Here is a 20,231-nt window from a genome sequence, read left to right on the forward strand (position 1 = left end):
AAGAGTTGTATCAGAAAACCTTCCATATGCAATTTTACTCAAAGAAGCCTACCCTTCTGCAGTGATGAACCTTGTAAAATCTTTGGGCTCAGAAAGGTGTGAACTTTTGATTCCCATTGAAGGGTCCTGGGAAGGAGGCTTTTATTGCCTTCTCCATCTGTCTTCTTGGATAGTCCAACCTCTAGTGAAACTAGCAAGACGTAGGATAAAATGAATGATCCTTTATAACACAAAATTGTGAAAGTTTTTTTTTTTTCTCCCCTAAGTTTAAGAAAGTAAGCAATAGGATTTATATGACCTATTAAATTAAATCATTGAAGTGATGCAGTTAAGGACTGGAGGACCTGATGTAGCACTCCTTTACCACCGACATCTCCCATTAACTTGCTGTGAGCTTTACAGGGTGTCAAAACTAAAGTCAGATCCAACACGCAGCTGTCAACACCATCAACAGATAATACAATCTAGAAAAGGTACACCAGAGGGCATAGAAATCTGAACTGGGAAAATAATTACTCATATTTTGTTTGCTAATCAACTCTTTCATAAATGGTGAATAATTTAACTTGCAGACATTTGAATCTTAAATTTAATCTGAGGAAACATCTTTACTGATTATTTTTAGCCAAACTTCTCAACAGTTCATTGATGATACTTAAAATTTGCAACAAGTTACACAAACCACGTAATACAGCCTGTGTTCCTTGATTTCCTAACTTAGCTAACCAATCAGCAGCAGATGAGTTACAGTCTGAATGTCATACAGTTGTTGAATTTATGTGCAACTCTACGTTCTATTCTAATCAATCTTTGACTATCCAAGATCAGCATTTACTTTTTGTGAGCTATATTGCTAGTGAAGTTCCTTTACTGGAATACTTACAGCAAGTGAAACAAAAAGGTGGCAAACATAGTTAGAATTAACTCATTTATTTTTTAAATGCACAATTTCCCAAGCTTTAATTGTAATTTTTCTTATTTAACTTCTTATTGTCACATATAATATAAGTGTCAAAACATTCATCTATCTTTAGTCAACATAATAAGCCTCTTCTGAAACAAGATAACATCTTTTGTATAATTATAAATGAGTACTCTCTTAAACCCTTTTGTTTTAATGCAGCCTATCAGACATTTTCACATGCCAGATAGGATGCCAACTAATTTCACTATTTTTTAATTACATCCTACATGTTGGCCTCATGCCTAATCTGAGCTCTTTATGCTCTCTCTTTGCAGTTATCATATGCCAAACACTGATTGCTTCATAGTCACCTGTGCCTACCATTTACTTCCTCTCAGGTTTTAGAATAGAGCCCATATTTCAACGCCACCTGTGAAATCAAGACATGTGCACAATTTTAGCAGATTTTTTTGTTTACTATTTTGTAGTGTTTAGGCATGCTTAATATCCAAAAATAAATATATCTATTTGTTAATATTATGAAGACCTAGTTATCCTGGAATCAAGAACCATTTACTGGGAAGAAGAGGAGAAGCGAGAAGAGGGATTGTAGCCTTCACACATGCTCTGCTTTTCTGCTGCAGCAATGCTGCTGCTCATGTTCCCAGTGCAGCAACTCAGCTGCTTGTTCATGTCTTGTTTTTATGGATGCAGTTCGATTACTTAAATGTTTGAAAGGCCATAAGGCATCTGAGACAACTACAGGGAACATGTATATGAGACCTGACATATAGGACACCCTTGCTTATCTGGATAGGAAGGACTATCCTAGAGTGCATCACCTGTTTTAAGGCAAATGAATCACACCTCATGTGAGAGATTTTTCATATGGCCAAAAGTCAGAGACAAGAAATAAATGGAGAGGAAATTCCTCTCCTCGGTGAAATTCCTGGGTTGTTAGTCTGCTGCTATCTAAAATTGTTCATTGGAAAAGGGAGGCAGGTGACATAACATGGAGCAAAAGGAACATCAGCTCTCCCCCCACCTCCTATTCACATCAGAGATGCATCCTTGACATATTATTCGAAGTATAAACAATCATGCTCTCATAATGAAACAGACAATGAAAAAGATCGTCTCTCCCCAAAAATCACTTCTCCTTTTTGTTGTATAAGCTACTGCAAGTGTCTGCATGTGATTTTGTCTGTCATGAGGCTAATTTGCAGTTTTGGTGGAATTAGTCACAAAATTAGATTTGTAGCACTGAGTGTAAGAGTAGTTACCAGAGTAGCAAGATGCTGCTCATTGGTCTATAAAATGCACCCCTCCTCCCCATTGAAGAATGCTGGTACTGGTGCTTTAAAGAAAAAAAATTTCCACAAAAATCTCTTCATAGACTCCTCACTAGCCAGGCTATTGGACTTTCCTCATGAAAGAGTGCAGAGGCCCTCTTCTTCCATGATGCAAACCTGGGAGGATTTTTACTGAAGTCAGTCTGCATGGAGACTCTTGGTTTTCAAGTCAGCTATGAAGAGTTTTTTCCCAATTCCCTGGCTGCATTGCAGCTGTGCTATCAGCAGCACTGTAACCACATCTTATTACAGAATTTTATAATATATTTTTTGAGAATTCCAATGGGATCAGTCTATTAAAATTCTTAAATAAATGACATATCACGGTGCTGCCTAGAGATACTGGTGCAATAAGTAGCAGCAAGGCTGGAGCCACAAGAAAGAACAGAGCAGAGAATAGCATAAGGGATAAATCAGTAGGCATATTATAGGACTCTTATTGTTTGTTTAATATCATTACATGATACCTAATCTAAAATCAAGAGTGTAAAGCTTCTGCCTCAAGCATATGCCATGTACAAGAGCAAAAGACAGAGAATAAGAAGATTAATGAATATACTGGGATAATATTTATTTAAGGCTCAGGCTATGGATTTTGATTTTGGTACATACTGTAAATATAATTAAGTAACTTAGTATGTTTTTAAACATAATTTAATACTTGTAAATCTAATTTAGTAATACAATTTAGTTTATTGAAAATATAGTTTAGATATATTTAGTAATTTATCTAGCATAAAATGTGCAATGAACCTGGATTATGATGTCTGGAATTAAAAAAAAAAAGCAGGAAAGAAGAACCTGAGAGGGGATGACCATTGCTGTTGACTAATGAATCTAAAATATTAAACTGTGGAAAAGCAGAGCTTGGAAAAAAACAGCATATCTGTTAGACCTCTTAGATTTTCAGAAGCTGCCAAAAGAAAAGGTGTTTTTAACACAAGTGAGCATGAATTTACAGGTCTATTTAAAAGACTTCTTGAATGATGTTTTTGTCTTTGGTCCAGTGGTCCAATGATCCAATCTAAATCCCCAAAATACAGAGTCATAAGAAAATTTAGCAAGGACAAAATAAAAAAGAAATGGATTATAAATGCATAAGTGTTCTCAGCAAAGCAAAGGAACAAACAAGGAAAGAGAATGATGCTAAGAAAGAGCAAAGATCTAAAGTTTGAAAGGGATTCATGTTGTTTCCTAATAAGGGTATAATATCCTATCATAAGTCTCCCTTTAAGAGAGATTAATTCAATGACATTACTCAGTCCAAGGTACAGAGCAGTTAAAATTAAATAAAAATATTGGTTTTCTTTCTTCCCTTCATGCACTGAACTTAACAAAGGAAATAATATTTAATTTGTAAAGTTCAATCAAAATCACCTTTGCTATTGGACGATATTTACAGTCTCTCTCTCTGATTCTCGTGTCTGCACAAATGTCATCAATTCCTCAGCGCTGTAGAACGGTTAAGACCCTCCACTACATTTTACTGAAATCCATGCTGGGTAGGAAAGAACAGCATGAACACCCACAGTTTACAATTTCATTTTGACAATAGCTCAGCTTTTAGTAACATCAGCTTAAGATAGTGTTGTATCCTCAAATACAAGTGTCTCAAAATTGTTCAGCACACCATAGCTCAGTGATTACAGGATCAGTAGGGACCCATGATACTCTTCTTAAACAGGAGAGCAACAGAAGTGCAGATTTCAACATGAGTCAAAGTCTTAAGTGGTCTAAGCTGGCATGCCTCCACTTTGCAGCCATCCTATTTACAGTACCTATACTCTGGTGATTTCCAGTGAAAATTTAATACTATCTTAATAATAACCAGTTAGCCAGTTTGACAATTATACTTACTTTTACTTATTTTAAGTCATCAAAGCTTGAGATTTCTGATGTCAAGTAGCATTAAAAAATGTAAACACATACTTTTTAATAAAGTCTGATGTTTGTACAAAATGGTAATCTGAATGTACAGAACAATGAACCAAATTTTTAAAGGTCACTAAGTATACAACCTTCTCTCTCTCGATGCCATTGAAAGACTGACATCTGTATATCTTTGAAATAGCTCCTCTCTTTTGTCAATTTATCTACAGAAGAGTGCATAAAACAGAGTACTGTGAGAGTGCTACCTCTGAAAAGAGAGTAGGATTGGTTTCCAGAAAGGTGTTTAATGGTGAAAAGTATTGATTTTTTTGCATTATCGCATTTCCTCTTTATTCACACCCTTCAAAAAATATATGTGATAAGCCTAAATGTTACAACATATATTTTAAAAAGGTAGAACAATTATATTTTCTGTAATGTGATCACTGAACTGTTAGATGATTCCTTTACCCTCCACAGCTCTCTAGCACTCTTCTGACAGGCTTTGCTTTCTCAGACATCCCTACATGCTCTTGCTACATCTTGGGGCATACAACATATGTACACAATGTTGTCCTCTTAAGAATAATTCTGTTGGGCTGCTATACCACTGCACACTATTTCAGGCACTTTGACCTATAGAAAAGAGAGAGCAAGAGAGAAAAAGAAATAATTATATTTGAGGCCTGAGGGTCACCAGAAAGGCCCCAGAGGAGATAAAAGATCAAGAAATTTGCCTGTGATTAAAAAAGAAATCAAAATAATCACTTTAAAATTGTTACACACTCTCTCAAGTGATGGGCTAGTAAGCAGCTGACAATTTCCTTGGCATTGTATCAATAAACTTCAGTTACTCTTTGATAAAAAAGAAAAGGGAGAAGAACAAGTGATTGTTTTAAACTCTCTTATTTAAGCAGTAATGAAGAAACAAAGGTAAGATTAGAGTAGCACTCATTGGTTGCCAAAACGTTAAGAGGTATAGGGGCCTTCTCCTTTTAAGCAGCACAGCATTTAATCTTGTATCTTAAACAAAGCCTACAGAACTGGTATAACTCCTATGTATATGATAGCCAGTAATATACAGTGTATTCATATAGTATAGGGTGTGTGCGCATGTGTATACACTGTTTATATACACTTTCTCTAGATCAATATAATATAGTTGGCAATAGTGGAGTAGAAACCTTAGCGCATTTGACAGTTCCTCCCCCAGATCCTTACATTCACATTTAAAAATAGGTCTGAGAATACTTCTGACATGACAGTACATTGCAATTAGATTATCTTGCAATTTCAAGACAGAACTGGCTACTAATAGCTTGAGTTAGTTCTGGCTACATCCATCTTCTTCTTGACTTCCTGCTCATTCCTGCTCTGCAACAGGAAATGAAAAAGAAGTCGACACAGTCTGGAGCCAAAGGCATTTCTCTGTACCAGCTCTAGCAGCTAGCGTAACTGCACAGAAGACTTGTTAGAAGCTTTTTTGAGCAGTGTGTATTTAGATACGTGCCTTGGAAGAAATTTATGAGACAGTATCATTTGTCAATTTGTACAGCATCTTCCTGAGTACCCAGTGACGTAGGGAAAGGAGCAGAGATATTTGGGAAGAGAGTAGTAAATTTACCTAGACCTTATTTCGATTATTCTCCTTGGTCACCCTTCCTACGTGAAGTTTTGTGACCCAGTAATCACACAAAAGACTATCTCTCTAGAGCATTATTGTGGATACAGTTGATGCTATACAACTTTAGCTGTGTGGAAATATTTTTCTGTGGATCTTAATAGACACAGAAGAGGCTTTCCTAGCCCATGAGATCCTGGCTTCTGTTGAGAAATCTGTTAATATGACACATCCCAGTGTTGTACAGTTGTTTGTGAGGTCTGCATGGGAATGTTGCGTAATCAAAATGTTCCCTTAGGAGAATTCAAGAATCACTTCAGATATGACACACTGCTCCTTTTTCTTGTTAAAAATAGGGTACTGGAGAGACGTAGAACAGTAGAAGCAGTACTATCCTCAAAACAGACTGAATTAAAGCTGGACATCACCTAAAGGCAAAACTTGTGGTCAGATGACTTGAGAAGAGCTATGAATGTGATAGACAATAATTATGTTGGAAGTGTGAATTTCTGTTAGGTTTGCAAACAAGCAAAAAAGTTTGAGAGGGGACCAGAGACTAGTAGGCATGTATGACATGGCTGAATAAAGGAATAACTACAATTAACAACAATTTGCGAGAGAAGACAAGACAACCACAAATAGATCACTGCTTAGTAGACCAAAGGTAGCTTCCCTCAGGAAACGGTTTTATGTTCATAACAAAGTTTTAGGGACTGGATAAAGGTTAACACAGAAAAAAAAAAAAAAAGAAAATGAAAAAGTTACCATTTCATTTTTGGTAGTGGCTTATGAGACCTCTGCGGAGGAGGAAAAAAAACCCAAAAACTCCCCTCTCTTGCAATATGGGCAGCATCTCTGCTATTAAACATCTGAAAGAGTGGTTTTGCTGAGGAATATATCATGAATAGGTGGAGAGCAGAGAAAAGTAAAAGGAATAGTCTGGATATATCAACTTAGAAGTATGAGAGGATCCAGGAGAAACCTCTGCTAGCGTACCTAAGTGGACCCATGTTCCTTAGCTGTTAAATGTTGAGTGCCACTTCCCTAAATGAAACTCTAGAATTATCTCACTTATCAGCAATTTCTGCTAGTACAAAAATTCTGTAACCTCATCAAAATGTGATACTATCATTAATAGACAAATGCAGTACTCCAGATGATTAATTCTTCAAATACCCTCTACACCTCACAAAGGCAAACCAGTGATACGACATTCACAGATGGAGACCAACGGATTAGCTTATTGGCCTGTTAATTAGAGCCGAGATTCAATGATTACTTTCAAAGTACTGTGCTTCCTGCTAAGTGGCTGGTCTAGTAAAAAACCTTGAGTTCTTTGAATATTCCACGAATAATTTGTAGATTCAGTGTGAGAATCCAGGAAAAAAGGGAGAAAAAGGGGCAAATAATTTCTTCCTTTTCTCTGCTACATTTTAAAATATTAACCTATCATACATATATAAATATTCATCAAAAAGATTTCACTTTGCATATCACTATTTATATTTTCAGTGGCTGTGAATACTTCTAGAGATATTTTGGGAAGTGTCAGTTATTCATTTGCAATAGGTATGTTTAATATTACATTCAGGATCTAAGACTTTTTGCAAAGAATTATCATAAAGAAACAAGTAGGTTATTAAAGCCACTTAGGCAAACTTCCATTATGATCAAAAGTTTTGCCTAAAAAAGGGTTGTAATAGCAAGCAACTTTATTTCTCTTTTCTTTTCATACGACACTTTTGCAACAAATATTCCCTTTAGATTTAGTAAAATATTTTATTTCTACCTAAAAAAAAAAAATGTGAACCACAAATCACACAGGATGTGCTTGAAAGTCTAGAGCAGCTGAGCAACATGATGCAAAGCTGTCATTTCCTACACTTCTACCATTCATATTTCAAGTGATCTGTGAAGTATTGTCAGTATGCTGAGGCAACTGTTCTAAGCAAATGACATTGATTCAGCTTCAAGGATGACATGAAAACATCCAGATGGCATGCATGCTTCCGATTATAAACACTAGATAAATTATAACTTAGAAATTCAGAAAGGTGGTCACAGTAACTGTTATATTAGTAAATAGGAACAAATATATTGGTAATAGGTTTTCAAAATAGCAGCATAAAGATGCCTTATTTGTCTAAGAGACAGAGTGATATGTACAGCAGGCTATAATTAAGATCTGAAATCTAATCAGAGTCAACTGAAATAGTCATTGCCCTTTTCTGAATATAGTATTACTGAAATGAAATAAGAAGAAATTGGGAGATTTTTTGGATCGGCTGTCATACACATCTTCTGAAGAATGACTCTATGTAATGAATGAACTCAAAGCAATTTTGAAAGAAATTCTCTAAGGAGGAATTTTCTTATCATCTACAATTCATATTAGTAAAAGGGGAGGATTATCTTCTGCCACCAACCCATCCAATAATAACAGTTAAAGGACACTGAAGATATATCATTTTGTGCAAGAATCGAAGCTCAGTTCAGTCACTTGCAAAAACTGGCATTTTGGGTAAAGGGGAGAGATAGCCTAAAAAAATTGCTTGTAAAGAAACTGATGCTTAATAATAATCTCCTGTTACAGGAAAATAAACTTGATAGATAAACTTCATAGACGCAACTAAGGAAATTTTAGACATGAACCACAAATTTTAAGGTGTAAGAACTGAAAAGGTGTGAAAGAACTAATTAAGGTATATTTTAATGCATACTAAATATCACTGTTCCGCCAGAAGAAAGATAGTTATATTTTAAAGCTCACTTGTTTATTACATACTGCAGTCAGTGATAGTCTATCCAAAGCATTTCTAAGCCCCATATCTTCATATTTTTCAGACTTACATGGAGCACTAGATAAATATTTTTTCACAAATTCATTTTTGTGCGATTCTCATTAAAATGATTAAGTGCTCTTTGCTCCCAAAGGCTACTCAGTAATTAAAGATTAGTTTAAATGCAAGAAAAACAATTTATTACAGTAGACAGAGGAGTTTTTAAAGTTATCATTTCCATCCATCTTGTAGAAAAAAAATGATTTTCTACTTCTTGCAGACATTTGACTCAGGAGATTACTGGAACATTTTTTAAGTGCATAGATGATATTCAAATAAATAATGATTCCTTTCCTCGAACATTTAACACATGCTGTAGCAATATTTATTATGCATAGTATTGGGAAGACACTTCAGGACATTTTATTCATTTGGGGTGAACAGATTAATAGGAGAAAACTGGATGGAATCTTTTGTATCTGGAAAAAAATGGGTGGAGGACAATCTAAAATGATGTTGTCATATGATTTTTGTATATTTCCTGCTTCAAGATACCAAAAATACTATGAAGAAAAACTGTTAGGAGCAGAATGGATTAAATATTCTTCATGACATCAAATCTAGGAAGCGCAGCAGCATTCCAGACTTGAACAAAAACCCCATAAAATACCCATATAGGGCAGAGTCTGGCGTCAGGTTTTGGAGCTGCACAGTTATTACCACCACAGGATCCATAAGGCCGAAAAATTCCAAATGTCCCGACAACACATGGAGGCACTGAGGTGACAATCTTCCTGTTTCCTTCTGCAACATAGGTAGTGAATCCATCTTTGACAGAGTGTGGACAGAAGTACAGATCTACAAAGTATTTATGCTTCAGCCTAATTTTAGGCAACTAGAACAGCTGTTAAATGACTAACTATTCATTGAATATAATCCTATTCTTCCTAGTTTCCACTGTAGTATTTCATTAAACCTAGCCAAAAAGCATAGCTAAAAAAAGCATTCCTAGCATTAAGGACATATAAATACGGCATTCCTTGACTTCGCTTCTCCTTTGAGTTGCACTAGAGGATTTAAGTGAGTTCTTTAAATCAATTCATAATTTTTACTTTTTTTAGAAGCACCAACAGAATTTTTCTATTCTAGGAATTCAAAACTACATTATATTAAGTGGACAGGAGAAATAGATTTGCTTATCTGTGGCTAAAATCCATGGATTTACCTATCATTACACTATAACTGAAATTATAAATGTATCAGCTGAAGAATGAAGGAATCTCCTGAGTGCAAGGAAGGAAAGTAAATCTTGGTAGTGTTTTATGAAAGCAATAGCTTCTGTTTAGAAGACTTATTGCACACCGTTTTTTACTGTGGTAGAAAAATGTCATGGTAGCAAATAAAAAGAAGAAAAAAATCCTAATATTCCTGAAGTTTATTAAATAAATGGAAACTTTAAGCAGTAATAATTTATCTACTGTAAAGGTAACAGTAATGAATTTAACTGGCTATTTTTGTATACTGAAATTGCAATGGTACTGTGCAAACTCTGTAGTGGAATTATAATGTAATACAAGTAATCATCCCTTGAGGTAAATCATGCAAAACTGACAGTAAAAAGAAACAGAAACGCTAACTCCAGTATCTCATTTGCAAGTTATTACGCAGTAACTAGACTCAGTAGCACCCCCTGAGTTCACAGTCTTTCAGTGTTTAAGTTACATCCCCCTTTTCAGAATTTAGCACCTCAGCCATCATACTAGGCTGAAATGTGATGATCTTTATATATATATGTATGTAATTATATTTTAAATCTGTATTTATATCTACTTACTTGTGTTCTATTTAGTGAACAGGATAATGCTTAAAATTATATGGACCTTTTCTTTTTTTTTTTTTTTTTCAATTCTAGGCCAATATGACAAAATAAATAATACTTTTGAGGCAGTGTTCGGTTTTAATTATTTTAATGACTCCCATAACTCCCCCCCCCACCCAACCTTTTGCCCTCAAGATTGAGCTTTGATGAAAATCTTGCAATTTCACCAGCAATTGCTTTTCCCTCCTAGCATCCCACTTTTCTTTACTCTCATAATCAGTAAGGTTTTTTTGTTAGATTAACCAACTTTTCAACTGAGTTGTAAAATAGTTCAGCTGAAGCTTGTGAATGTTTTAAATTAATATCAGTTGTTTTATATTATTATTTTATTATTATATCTTGAAAGATATAAAGAAAAGTTACCTCAACAGCTCGTTCTGTAGTTGGCTAATAAGTCATATATTTAATATTCAAAATGGCTAATAAGTCATATATTTAATATTCAAAATTAGACTGCAGCACATAGATAGCAGTTCTAATTATGTTATGTATATCAACATTTTCTAATTTGATATAAGATTTTAATTCATAGTTGACCTCACTGAGAGTGTATATAGCAAAGTATGTATATTAGTAGCCAAAATTAATCTCAAAATGACAGTCACTATTGAAATAAGTGGATGGGGGCAAAAGGATGAAAACTAGTTTTGAAAATAAGAAAATAAGGGTAAGAACTCTGGGGCTTTTCCTTTGTCTTTTCATTTCCTTTTCAAAAGGAAATTTCCATTTTATTTTGATTTAAAAAAAAATCTTTTATTCTCTGCTCGGATTTGTTGTAATGATGGGGAATTTGTTTTGCTAGATATAGATGCATTTTAATTTGCAGATTTGAGAATTAAGGGAGAATTCAACATTTATGAAATTTGAATGTCATTTTCCTATGACAATGCCTTATTTCCCTCAATGCTTTATTTCCCTCAGAATCATGAAAAGAGCACGAGGATTAGTTCCTTGCTTTTATTATGGAAGCTTTGATTAGTGTCCAATAAGTGCTTTTTACAAAATCTTTAAAAATAGTGCTTTGAAATGAGCGAGAAAAGATTCTGTGTAATTCAGCTTGATTTCATGAATCATACAACCTTTAATACAAAGATTTCCAGAGAAATTATGAAATAAAACACAGTGCAAAGCTTTTCCATCCCTACTTTCTTCCTAATATAATCTCTTTAATGTTTTTACTGACCATACCCCAAAAATCTTGCTTGAGAAGACAAGAGGACAAAACATGGTGGTTTTGATAACAACTTGGAAAATCTAATGCAGTGAGATGAGTTTTTGAGCTCTTCAGTTTTCACTAATACAAAATCTAAAGTGAAGTGCATACAGAACAAAATAATAATGTTGCATTCAGCTTCAGTCAGCAGTTTGAATGGAGATTTACACTGCTATGCCAGCAGTGGACACCTTTGAGTTTTATTGGCTTTCTGTGAGCCTCTGTGTAGATTTAATCCAGTAAGGATTCACTTTCAAAAGCCTAAACTGTTTTGACTAGGCTGCTGCTTTTCTTGTTCCATATTGCCTGAACTGTGATAGCTAGAAATTCTTGAGCTAGAACTTCCTCCATGTAATCAGCTGTCAGGCTGTTAGTTCTAAATCAGCTTGATCCAGGAAATTTGTTCTCCTCCTTGATCCACTACAGCTCATATCTGTTAATCTTGTGGCCTCATTATAAAATACATCTTTTCTCCTGTGCAGCGTGAGAGAGGGTGAGTTAAAAGCTGAATGAAGTGCACTAATGTGATTGCTGTTTTCTGGTGATCATACATTTAGAGAGGCAGGTTAATCTACAATGTGGGAAACGAGTATGATAATCTCATTTCTATCAGGGACATAAGAGATTAGAATCCTTCAGATTGTATTCCATTAATTAAAAAGAAATAATCAGTCATAAATCATAATAGATGAAGTCTAGGAAATCTGTTAAGAAGTACCAAACCAGACAATATATTGTTATGGAAAGAATGAAAAGAAATTCAGTGTCTTCAATATTATTTTCTACATGCACATCAGGATTATCTAAATATTGACAAATTAATTTATATATACTTATTTCTCAAATAAAAAAACCCAATTTCTTAACAAATAACTTCTATATAACTGGAGATATTGTTCCCTTTTTTCATTCTTCAGGAGCAATATATAATGAAAAAACAACCATTTTGTTTTACTTTATTTGAATAATGAAAGACAAATAACAAACTTCATCAAAATTGCAGTTTCCCATTTCAGCAATAATGAATTTCTAGCAATTTTTGATATATCAATTTGGATTAAAATAATTATCATAAACAAGAAAGTTTCTGCTGAATCTAATGTTATCATAACTATGGAATAGGTGACCATAAATATACATGAAAAACTTTAAACCATTTCTTAAGTGGTTGGATGGCTTAATAAATATCTTTAAAATCCTTATTAACACTTTCATTTCTTGCCACCAACTTCAAAGCCTGTTTAGCAGGTCAGATAAATTGAAACAAATATTTTATAGCATGCTAACTCATTTAAGGGTAAAAACCTTGTTCTGCGCTACAGCCTTGTTGGACTCCCTTTGCCCTTGGCTGGACAAGTTGAATCACATGGGATAAGAAATCATATTCACCTAAAACATACATTAGTGCAATAAGATCTTCCTGATTCAGTGAAGAATTTAATGCCCCCCTCCTTGGTTTTCATTACGTTAGATCCTAGTAATGCAGAGTGGCTTCTAAGTTGCAAAATACACATTGTTTTCCCTGGATCTTTCTTCTCTTTCTCTAGACAATATAATTATAAGTAAAGAGTATGGATTTCCCTGGGCCCTTCATTTCTTATTTGAGTTCTCTGTTGTATGCAAGTTCAAAAAAAAGATCAAGTAGTTGGTCTATGCTAGACTCTCTTCCTTTAGAAAACAAACCAGTAATTTATGTACTTAAATAAGAACAATCATTACTATTCAACATCTTTGCTCAGATATTGAAATAAGAATTGATATAACTATAGATCTGATGCGAGTTGCAGAAGTCTCTCAGTCCATTTCTCTGTCCTTGTGAAATTTTATAAAAAGCGGTTGCTACCCTTTATTTAGAAAATAGCAGAAATAGTGTTATATACTCCCTTAGCCAGATATAATGCTGCAATTAGCAATACAAACGGTTTCCTAAATTCTGTTGATATCGCTGCTGTGCTTGTCCTCATTTATAATTAGTTTTAAGGTTCAGATAGGAAATACTTTTATTTGATGTTTTCACAAGTGGGAAAGAATTATGTACCTTTCTGTGTATATCTCAACAGAAGGTAAACAACTTTAATAGCCTGTGGGATTGCTAATTAGAGCTAATTGTGGCTTAATTGACCTGTCTTGACTGTAAAGTACCTCGCAAAATTTGCTTTCTTCACAAGGTGAGGATTTGTCTGCATGAGTAGCTTGCATGCATTGAACCTCAGAGGTAGAGACGTCTTTGGCTGTGATCCTCTAAATTTGCTAATTTCTGACTTCTTATCCACTTACAGAACAATAGACAGAAATTCAAGCTACCCACTTGTGCTTTGAAGCATATGCTTTCTTATTCCGTCGTTTTCTACAAACTCAGAAACTTGCACTGGCAAGCAAAGTCCCCAGTAAATAAAGATCTGAATATCAGGGATAAGTTACTCCAAATACAAATATGAAAGGGAACTATGGAATCCCAGAATCTCAAGGTTAAGGTAGATGTTCAATGCAAATGACTAAGATGAAATTCTGGACTATGCTAGATCAATAGAAAACCTCTCTCTCACTTCACCAGACATAGGATTTTACTCCTAAATTTTCATTGTTTCTATGAATGTATGTGAGAACTGAAAATTTTCTGAAAGGTATGCATATTACCATACATCCTTCTGAACTTTTTGAACATTTTTTGAGCATTTGTGTTATTCCTTTTGAAGTATTGGCTGTTGTAACTGATTGTAGCCCACCTGGCTACCAAACTCAAACAAATGAGACCTGACTACATCAGCCCAGTTTGAACTGACTACGTTAATCTGGTACCACTTGATAAAAGACAACAGTTTTTTGGTAGTACACTTTGGCAGTAGCCCGGAAGGTGATATAAACTGGGTGTATAACCACTAATTTGCCCCCAGGATGGAGAAAGGTAAAGAGATTGGCCCAGGACTACAGGATTAGCAAAGTCGTTGGAGGTTTATGCATATGATCTAATCTAGAAAGCAGTAAATAGTTAAGATAATTGCCCCAGGAAAAGGGAGTTTGGGGAAAAGGTGACACAGGCATTGGTGCAGAAGTTGTGCAGAAGTTGAAGCCCAAGGAGAGGAACGGCGACGCATAAAGGCCAAGCTTCTGCCATGGACCTGGCATGTTGCCTGGTCAGAGCAAACGTCCTGTTCTGCTGGGTCATCTGCACTGAACTGGTTTAGACTGGACTGATGGGACTGAAGATGTAATTTATATCTTGTGTGAGCTGTGTTTGCACGGCAGTGATTGCTATCCACCTGCTGTACCCATACTGCCAACCAAATAAACTAGATTATATATCCCCAAATTATGTGGTTTTATTCTAGTGGCCACCCCACCCACTCTCCCTATGACAGATGCTTGTGAACCCTACATAAGAAACGGATCTGAGTCATTTAATAACATGCTGTTCACACAGAAGCTGTACCGATTTTGAGAACGGATTTTAAAATGTGATACTAACCTCTAAATCGACTGCCTCTTTCCAACAAAAGAACATATGAAAATACAATATTTCTAGAAAGCATCAGAAAACTACATGAGTCAGAAAGAGATCAAAGAAAATTGGGAACTCTGAAAAATTAATAAAACTCCTAAGAACTTGAAAGCTTAAAGTATATGAGCTGTGAGGTTTCCTAAAACCTCTTGATCTTCTTGATCTTGAGCTCTTCAAAGTCAATTGAGAATCACACTTTCAAATAAATGTATAAATAAATTAATAAATAGTGGACAAAGCATGTTTGTATTTGGAGAGGAAAGTGGATGACAGAGAATATAAAAGCATGAGATAAGATTTAGGGGGAAAATGTGCTCTTGTGTTAAGTTTTAACTAATTGGAAATAGGGTTCTTCTAATGAGGAAAGAAAATCTGAACTTTCTCATAATTTTTAAACTAACTGCCCTGTAATTGTAATCATTTTCTTTGAAATATAGTTTCATTTAAGTATATTCAAACTGTATGTAACTTTTGGAGTTTTTTTTATTTTTATGAAAACTATTTTTTGAGATAGAAACCAAATTAAAAAAAAATCTGCAGGTAGACAAGAGAAATTTAAGATTCTTTTTCTTTCACAGACAATTATTGCTTGATAATAATGGGTATAGTGGTTAGGACAAACTTAGCATTTTCATCATTTAACTTAAAAAATATGAGGTGTTTTAGAACTTCTAAAAGTGCATTCACAAAGAATATATGTATGCCTTTAAAAATTTTAGATACAGTTTATGTGCAGACTTTGGTGTTGACAAAGCAAAAGCTAGCTTCTTATAAAACTTGGAATTATTAAGACAGCTTTTACAGGAAAAGTGCAGTTGGTCTGCCCACTGTATGCTACCATCATACAAAGGAATGATGCAGTTAGCAAGTCTTTGACTCCTTTCTATCAGTGATGAGCATTCAGAACATAGAAGATGGTGTCTGTCCTGCAGACAAGAAATCATCAGTTAAGGGACTTCATCTCTGCGTGAGATCAGGCATGTCCTCAGCCTCTTAGGTAACTCTCACAAGTCTGCACAGCTTCCTACAACTTAATTGCTCATCAACATTAATTGCTTCTGTGTCCCAGCATGTAGGTGTCTTCTAGACTGCACAATAGTTCTCAACTCAGAGCTCCCAGCTCACTGTTTGCATTTAAGAATAAGTAAGCCAACTGGTGTCTTACAGCTTAAGTCAAGACAGATATTTTTAGTTGGCCTAGTCACACTTGGTGTAAATGCACAGAGAAGTAGACAGAGTATGTATCCCCAAAAAGCCCATCTAGAAAGGATACTTTGAACCAAGCTCACCTTAAGAAGATATATCCAGAACTAAAAAGAAAAAAGAAAACAAGAATAGGCCTGAACAGCTTCATAACTGTAATTACGTTGCATGAAAATGTCTCTATTTAACATTTCTATAGCTCAGTATACACAAGTATTAAGAAGTAAAAATATTTCCAGTTGATGATGATAAAGATGACTACTGCATACTATGTTAGGTATTTTATGGACAAGAAAGACTGCACAGAATAAGCATCATGTAAAAAAGTAATATATATTTAATCTACTTTTGTGGATTCTGTCATGTTTATGCTAATTTCTGTGCAACTGAGAGAGAACTCTGAGAACTCTTACAGGTTCTGAAAAATGAACTCTTACTGATTAACAAAATCCAGTTAGGTCAAGATTCCTGGAGAACGGGTGAAACTGTGAGCTGGACCAGTTATTTGATGCAAACTCCTTCCCACACAGGTAGCATCAATGATATCACATTGGTAATTTACCCTATTTTACGTCTAGAATTTTCAACAGCTTCTCTGATCTTGTGTGGATGTGTTTTTAAAAATCATAGAGACAGAAGATGCACATAAGCCTTTAAATAAAAATGAAATATAACAAAGGAGGGAATGTGATACTACTAGCTGAATTCATTGACTTCAGAATGCATCAATAAATGTAATACTGTATCTATAAGTACAATCATGGTAAAAAATGAAGGAGGAATCATTCAGCATGTAATATTCTAATACTAGCAATCCGTGAATCTTCCTGGACTTATTTTCTGGGGAAAATGAATGTAAAGAGGCAGTTCTTAAAAGAGTCAGCCAACAGAAGCACTGGGCACCCTAAGCAGGAACTACAGATGGCCACAAGATGAATCATTATTTTTCTAAGCTGCCTGTTCTAAAACTAAGAAAAAATATTCTCCTAGTTCTATAAGTAGTGCAGCACCAAAATTAAAATACCTTCCTTGTGTGGACTTAGACCAAAAAGTACGAAGGGTAGTCAGGCACAAGTTCCAGCTGGTAGGAGAAATTGGACAAGGAAAAGGTTTTCAGGAAGATTAAAGAATTTTGTTTGTTTGTTTCTGTCTTTCTGTCTTTTGACTGAACTTCTTTATGCCTTGCGCTGACTGTCTGTTGGTTTTACATTTTTGCGACATTTGATACACTAATTTAACCTCATCTTCACATCATGTGCCTTTTTATCTTCTCATATTGACTGGTCCTTTTAAACTCCTTCATTTAATCTCTTCCTAAATAACCAGTTTGTTAAGACTGTGTGTAGTAATAAATGTTGTGTTCATTTTTCCAAAGCTGACTGAAACATAAACCTTTGGTCATCATGGGATTGGGGGCTTTTCCAAGAAGCACATATCTTTATGTAGCCTAATATAGAGGATGAATGGCATAAAGAAGGGCTTTGAAATAGTTCTGATAAAATCAATAAAAATATTACATTATTTCAACATAGGTTCATATGGAAATCCCTGAAACTGAAACAGTGAATTCTGTAGGCCTGTAGAAACAAAACAACCATAAGCTGCAGTATTCTTGTCCATTAGGCACGACTTTATGACAAAGCACTCTTATGTGATGAGTGAGTCAAATGGAGAGCAAATTTCCACATTTTGAACAACCATCAGCTTGAAAAAAAAGCCCAAAAGATAGCTTATTTACATTGTTCTATATCTGATAGTGTTGCAGAATGAAGATACTATTCTGTTCCTTAGCCTGATGACTGAAAAAGCTTACCTGTATAATGTCATTGCTAGTAAATTTTACAAATGTGCAGTCTCTTCTGAAATGTCACATATAAGAAATACTCTTTTCCTGTTCCAAGAGGAGAGAGAATCCATGGAAATTTTTGCTGTGATCCTTTCTCTGTAGTATCTTCACCAGAAGACTTAGTTAAAAAAATGATATGAGCTACTATCAGTTATAGTAAGAGACCACAGGCAGAGTAGTTACCACCTATGCTGATTTGATGCCTTGAGGGTAGAGCAAAAATAGAACTGAAAAAAAAAAAAAAAAAAAAAAAACCAGCTGGACAAGCCTAAAGCCTTAAGAATTATTAAGAAGTGCTACGTGAGCCTACTAATCTTATGGGCATTGCTAACTATATCATATCCCCATGCCAAAGTTCAAAAGCTGAGCCAAATTGTGTAAGAGTGATCACAATGCCAGTGGTAAGTAGAAAACACTTATTATCAATGCATGTACCTGAAATGAGTGACTCATGAAAGAGGCCAGATAATGCCTTATCTTAAGAAGGACACCTATGGGCTGCTATGCATATTGTAACACATCTAGAATCATACAACAATTCAGGTTGGAAGACATCCTTGAAGATCATCCAGTCTAAATTCCCAGGCAAAGCAGAGCCATGTTCATAGCATGTTGCTCAGGGCCATGTCCAGTTAAATTTAGAATAGCTCCAGGGACATAGATTCCACAACCTCTCTGGGGTTATGACGTCTCCAGTGTTTGACTACCCTCATGCTGAAAACAAAAAATCTCCGTATAGCTAATTGAAATGTTCAATGCTCCAGCTTACCTCTCTTGTCATTGTGAACCTCAGAGAAAAGTCTGGCTCTGTTTTCTCTATATCCTCCCATTCAGGTAACTGAAGACAGTAGAAAGATCTCCTCTTGGCCTTCTCTTCCTAAGACTGAACAAGCTCAGTTCTCTCATCCTCTCTTCATACGCTCTGTGCTCTGCCCCCTCAACCATCTTAGTGGTGACTGCTGGACTCACAGGAATCCAGGATATGTGAACTATGCGCTGATGACAAGAGCAAGAAAACCTTTGCAGAACAGAATACATCCTGAGTTAAATTGTTAGGCTGGAGTATTATAGACAACTTGCTACAAGACTGACAAGGACTCAACATCCACAATGAGCCTTTCAAAAATGTTTGGTCACCTCCAGCTCTGCTACACCTACAGCAAATTATTCACACCTCAGAAGAAATCCTAGCAAACTGTGAGAATTTCAGAACTGTCAGAAGAAGGAGCTGAAATACAAAATAGCATCTGCAAGGGGATGGGAGGGAAAGTGTAGTCAAAAATCTTGAATAATTGATGCTGAATTCTAAGACAGACAAAATGTTATGCCTGAATGCACAAGTTGCCTGGAGTCAAATTTCAGCTTTAGGGTAAATCCAATATGAGAATTCCTAAGATTTCTGTACAGCCTAGTAAAATGGAAAGAACATTACATGATCAAGCAAGCAAAAGAAACACTGTCTCTTCTCACCATAGCATTTCATCAAAATTCATTTCCCCTATGATGGCTGTCAAGAATCAATTCCAAGAGCTGATCCACAAGATACTATGGACTTGGTTGATTAACCTTCTAACAGGTATGTGCTCCCTGGAGATGTGAACATCCATATCAACATCTGATGGATCAACAAAAGTGTGGGACCCTGAAGTCACTAGCAAAGAGTTAGTCAGTACCATGGTGCTAAAAAAAATGTGCAAATTTGTTTCAGCTCAGAGTATTTGACAGACACCCTTTCAGGAGTCATTTGCTTTCAATTTCAAATTCAATGCCCGAATGAAATAAAGAATCAGATGCCCACTCTTGGGAATTTCATATGCGCCTGAGATTTTTCAAAGATGATGGAAGAACAGGGAAGGCTGTTTTGCTGTCTGGGTTCAGGTTAGCAGCTGCTGAATCCACTAGCCTAATAGAGGCAAGGCTGTTGCAGCGCCCTGTCCCCAAGTCCAGCCATTAGTGAACATTAATAAGCACACACACAAACACAAGTATATGATAGAGATATACATATATGCATAGATAGCTGCAAAGCTGGCCACACAAACAGAAATACTCATGCAAACACAGA

General features: G+C 35.3%; 1 long non-coding RNA gene across 6 annotated transcripts in view; it reads left to right on the forward strand.

Moving 5' to 3' along the window:
* Positions 1-19,964, forward strand: part of LOC104149190 (uncharacterized) — a 47,040-nt gene extending 27,076 nt beyond the window's left edge. For all 6 annotated transcript variants that reach the window (XR_011138180.1, XR_011138183.1, XR_011138182.1 and 3 more), the window contains one exon: positions 19,001-19,964. This is a non-coding gene — a long non-coding RNA (uncharacterized lncRNA). The remainder of the gene's footprint in view (positions 1-19,000) is intronic.
* Positions 19,965-20,231: the final 267 nt, after the last annotated feature.

The sequence above is a fragment of the Struthio camelus genome, chromosome 1 (genome assembly GCF_040807025.1).
Source record: "Struthio camelus isolate bStrCam1 chromosome 1, bStrCam1.hap1, whole genome shotgun sequence".
Taxonomy (NCBI): domain Eukaryota; kingdom Metazoa; phylum Chordata; class Aves; order Struthioniformes; family Struthionidae; genus Struthio; species Struthio camelus.